Genomic DNA, 5,966 nt, shown 5'->3' on the forward strand with positions numbered 1-5,966 from the left:
TCCATGTATGTTTTCTACATCTATTTAAAAATTCTTGAACAAAATATTATAAACTTCAGAAAATATTGAAAACATTTAATATGAGGTTTGAATTTCCATAGATTAAATGGCATGAAGAAATCCTATCATTTCATACACAGTTTTAGCAAGTTCTAAATTTCATTTCATCAAGAGATTATCTGCAAACAAATACTTTCTTCCAAATATTTGGAAATGTTTTATAGTAGCTCACTATTCAGAGACAGCTTTGATTTTGGTCCCTGGTGATCTACTTTTAAGTGCAGATTTTTTTTTGGAGGGAGTGGACATTATTCCTAGATTTTATTGCTTATTACTTAACATTGGCCATACTATTATATCAAATCTTTAACAATCACGCTAAGGTCATTAACTACAAAGTTGTCTTGGTTTAATTATTTTATTAAATATTTAATGAATTCATTTTATAGACAAAAATTCAATTTTTCAAAGTAACTCTTTATATACTAAACAAGGGAATTCTATTTGTTTCTTTTGACCTAAATAAATCTAATGCAAACCTCATCTAACAGTAGATCAACTACCTTAAAATACCATGGTCTATAACTGGAAGTTATTTTTGCTGGTAAAGAACATTAGTATTTCTAAGAAACTTATTCTATATCTGTCATTATCATTAGTTTATTATCTTCCAAGTTCAATTGTGTTAAAACTCCCTAAGTGTTACTGAGACTTTCACCGAGGTCCTGCACTTTCTATATAGTATATATATATATTGAGGATGAAGTCTGGATAAGATTTATAGTAGATTTTCATTCCCTTATATCATTTTATATTTTGTATGACTTCAAATAAAAATTATCTATGTCCTGATTTTCTTATTAATTTGATCAGCATCTATTTCCTACTTATTATAGAAGAGGCCCAGTGCATGAAATTCATGCACTTGGTGGGGGATCCCCTCAGCCCAGCCTGCACCCTCTCCAATCCGGGACCCTGGGATTGGGCCTAAACCAGCAGTCAGACATCCCTCTCACAATCTGGGACCGCTGGATCCTAACTGCTCACCTGTCTGCCTGCCTGATTGGCCTTAAATGGCCCCCCTGCTAGCCTTATCACCCCTAACCACCTCTGCCTGCTGACCTGATTGCCCCCAACTGCCCATCCCACCCCCCGCTGGCCTGGTCGCCCCCAACTGCCCCCTGCTGGCCTGGTTGCCTCCAACTGCCCCCCCCCTGCCGGCCTAGTCGTCCCATGCAGCCTGCTGTTTGGTCATTTGGTTGTCCCTCACTAACACCCCTGCCAGCCTTGTCACCCCACACAGCCTGCTGTTTGGTCATTACTGTGAGGGCGTCCTGACCAATTTGCATATTACCCTTTTATTAGTATAGATAATTTCTCATTTTTGTGATTAATGTTTCCTTAGTTTATTAGTGTATGAATATTCTTTTTGAGATTCAGATGTACCAAATAAGTGTGTGTTTTCTCAATCTTACAGCATTTCAGATTTCCTAGAATATGTATCTTCATTGTCTCCTATGCTATTACAATACATTAATTTGGAAACATACTCATTGATATGATATACTTCAGTTTGGTGGCAAGACTTCATTATTGTTTAACAAGTAGAAAATTTGAGTGAAGTTGCCTTCTTATGCTTAGTTACTGCTATTTCTGTGTTTAACTGAGATGGTAGGTATTGGAACAGATTACATTAAACATTCTTAATAGGCAAGAGCAATATCATCAAACATAAAATGTAATATTTATGCAAAATTTGACAAGATTCTTTAGAACCAAAAATTAAGTGAAAAGGAAGTTAACTGAAAAAGTAATGCAAACAACACACACACACACACACACACACACACACCAAGCTTTTCATGGTTAAATATCTGCAATATGTATTTTTGTATAAATTGCTACGAAAGTACAAGTGCATACCAATGAGAAGATGGGTGGGAGTAAAAAGGGGAAAAGAGGGCAGAGATCTTTGTTGGAAATAAAAATAATTAGGTATATAATTAGACCAATTAGATGGACAACTCAGGCAAAAAAACAACTTTCTCTTGATTTATTCAAATAGTTCAGGCAGAGGTTCATTTTTAGGGTTGTGTTGTTTGAATTATCTGGAATTTCACCTAAATTCCCCATCTCACTTTCATAAGGGGTTTTCAGGGATGATAGAACAGACATAAGGGGCTCATTCTGGAAATGAACTTTTATCTGTGTACAGCAGGTCCCAGTGCCTTCAGAGCCCTATTCTTTGACTAGGGTCCATCCACAAAAGTCAAATTACAACACAGATTTCAAGGAAAATATATAATTATCTTCTGTTATGCTGGCTTGGCCTTGATAAATAGCTGGAGTATTGGGAAAGAAAGAAGTGGTCAGAAGTAAGCTATTAAGAGAACGAAACCAGGCATATACTAAAAAGCCATCCACTAAATCTAATTTAGAAGAGGGGGCGCTGCAGGCATGTGCATGTGCAACACTCAATACCTTTTCTTTCAAATGGACTCTTCACACCCTCCCCAATTATTCTAAATCCTGGCATTCATGCAGTTTCCTCATTGGTCTCTACGGATGGGATTTTGTTTTCTCATGTTGCAGTGTGGAGAAAAATGTGTTCCCATGACACGGGTGTTGACTGCAGCTGTTTGATGTTTGCCACAAGTTCATCCCGATGTTCGCTCACACATATCTGTGATGCTGCCAGCTCAGCAGCTCTGGTGTTCCATATACCCAGTTGGTGTTTAAAATGTTCCTCCATCTGACATCGCAGCACTGATGAAATGTGTTAGAAATGGTGAATACCTTGCCAACTGTTTGTCAGATTTCTCTGTGAAACCTCTGGTGCCTTTGTCAAGTTGAAGAGGTGTGGGTTTCTGACAGCAATATGATCCGGTGCAGGTTTCTTTTGACTAGAGAAGAAGCCCCTCCAATAGAGATAAGCCAGACATTCTGTTGAATTAGGCCAAATCAACAGCGGAGGAGGCAAGAACATAATCTGTAAAGAGCTTTTAGGGACTTGTCCCATGTCTGACACCTAGTTATCCTAATGCGAACAATACCCAAAGTTCTTAAATTAACAAGAAAACAAGTAAACAAAATAATGGTTTTTGTTTTCAGATATTATTCTGATATATGTATTTCAAATAAAATGGATTTTATTCCTTATATCACAAAACCTTATTCAGAAAACCTCCTTTCTACTGACATTTCACAAAACATGCTTTTATATATAATTCTGTGTGCAGGCACGCACATGTAGGCTTAAGATGTAAGCCTTTTTGAAACAGATGGTTCTTGCTTTAAACGTGTATAAATATAAATTATAGCTTTGACAAAGAAGAGCATTTAGAAATGCTGCAGTAGGAAGGAGCCAAATCTTTGGAAAATGAACAAAAATGATGCAGAAATAAACCTTTTTCATTAAATGTTAAATCTAAATGATCAGATGCTGGTCTCCTTACCAAGAACCATGACTGAAAACACAGTGAGGTCTCTTATCTTTGCTCCTGGCTTTAAGTTAGCAAATCCCATGTTTCTGAGTTTTAATTGTCATCAATGATATGTTTCCAAATTTAATCTACTTCTTGTCAGCAGAATCAGCAAAACATTTGTTCCCTTTCTTCTGGATGCAGCTGCAATCAATTGGATGCACAAATAGCATGAAGGATGCTACTGGGAATCTCTGCCCCTTCATGAAATGGAACAGAAATCTGGATGATGGTAGTTTTTACACAATCAAAACAAAACAGAGCAAAAGAGATAATCCAGCCAATACTTCTGAGGGTTTTTACATGATCATTTATCCATTAAGCACATACATAAAATCTACAAGCCATTAGGATGGTAGCTCAGTACAAACACTGAGAGAATAATTTTGCTTAAGATTCATATATGTAGTCCTGTGAAAACTCAGACTTATTAAATATCCCAATTACTGTTAGTCATACATCCCTGGCACCAGGGTAAAACTTAAAATACATAATCTTTACTAAGTAACACAATTTCCTTTATTAAATTAAAAGGAAGTACCTCGTGATCAGGAAATAGAAGAGTCACTTATTTTATATGCTTTGGGTACGAAATAAAAAAATTTCCAAGTTGGGTTTTTTTCCAAGTTGGGTTTAAATGGTCAATACCAAACCAAATTTCACTTGAACTGGCTGGTCAATTAAAACAGGTGAACAAAATTTTATACCGAATTCTTTAGAGTGATTGAGAAAGAATGAAAAGTGAGAAGACAGCAGATAAAACAAATAAAGTGGAAATTGTTCCTAGAAAAGTAATGAGAACTGAAAAATTTCTACTCATCAAAAACACCATTAAGAGAGCTTAAACCAACATTTGGAAAAGATATTTGCAACACATAATGACTAACAAGGGGCTTATGTTCAGGATACATAAAACCACAAATAAGAAAAAGGCAAACAACAGAAAAATGGGTAAGAGTCTTGAACAGGCAATTTTCAAGAGAGGACATCTGAATGACCAATAAACATTTGAAAAGGTGCTCAACCTTTTTAGTCATCAAGGGAATACAAATTTCAAGCACAATATCAAGCCCTAACGGACACACTTGTTTGGCAAAATTAAAAAGATCCAAAATTCCAAGTGGTGTTGTGGAATTTTAACATACTGCTCATGGTAGTAGAAAAACCATTTAGAGTCTAGATTGACATTATCTATTAAAGTTGAAGACACTCATTTCCTGTGGACCATCAGATTCCCTCCTGCTACAGGTACAAGTAAAATAAAGTTAAGAGCAGCATTGTTTGAAACAGTCAAAAATTGAAAACTATTCAAATGTCCATAAACAGTAAAACGGGTGAATACTCTGTGGACTATTCATCCAAAAGAGCAGATATAATAGCTTTCATATAAAGTTTAAAACAAGCAAAACTAAAATATAAATTTTAGGGACACACATATTAATAGCAAATTTATAAAGAAAAGCAAAGAAATAACTCAGAAAAACAATAATAATCATTACTTCTTATAGGAGGGAGGGAGTTGAATCAGCACAGGAGACATGGGAATTTGGGGAGGAGGGGGCTGGCACTGTTCTATTTCCTGACATTGGTGGTAGTTACTTTGAAATTCATTTTATCATTATTCACCTAACTATGCATTGATGGTTTGTGCTCTATCAATAAGTGTCATATTTCCCAATAAAATGTTTTTAAAAGATAAAAGACAATTCGATTAAGTAGAAAATTGTGGAGATTACAAATATATACGTACAAGATTATTTTTAATTATGTTCATGTTATGCAAATGGTACTTGTGCTTTGGAAAAAATTGATAGCAATATGCATAATTTAGAAAGCAGTTTCTCAAACTACTTGTACAGAGCAGAAGAAAATTTTTTCTGGAGAACGTTGTTAAATGGCTCAAAAAGCAGCTCTAATGATGGCAATGACTGGTGCCAAAGATGTATGTGAAGGATTATAAAAAAACACTAGAGGCCTGGTGCACGAAATTCGTGCATGGGGGCGGTGTCCCTCAGCCCAGCCTGCACCCTCTCCAATCTGGGATCCCCCCAGTAGGATAGAGCCTAAACGGGCAGTCGGACATCCCTCTCACAATCCAGGATTGCTGGCTCCCAACCTCTCACCTGCCTGCCTGCCTGATTGCCCCTAACCACTTCTGCCTGCCAGCCTGATCACCCCCTAACCACTCCGCTGCCAGCCTGATTGACACCTAACTGCTCCCTTGCCCGCCCGATTGCCCCTAACTGCCCTCCCCTGCAGGCCTGGTCACCCTTAACTGCCCTCCCCTGCCAGCCTGGTCACCCCTAACTATCCTCCCCTGCCAGCCTGGTCACCCCTAACTATCCTCCGCTGCAGGCCTGGTTGCCCCAAATGCCCTCCCCTGCAGGCCTGATCGCCCACAACTTTCCTCCCCTGCCGGCCATCTTGTGGTGGCCATCTTGTGTCCACATGGGGGCAGCCATCTTTGACCACATGGAAGTGGCC

The sequence above is a fragment of the Plecotus auritus genome, assembly GCF_963455305.1.
Source record: "Plecotus auritus genome assembly, chromosome: X".
Lineage (NCBI taxonomy): Eukaryota > Metazoa > Chordata > Mammalia > Chiroptera > Vespertilionidae > Plecotus > Plecotus auritus.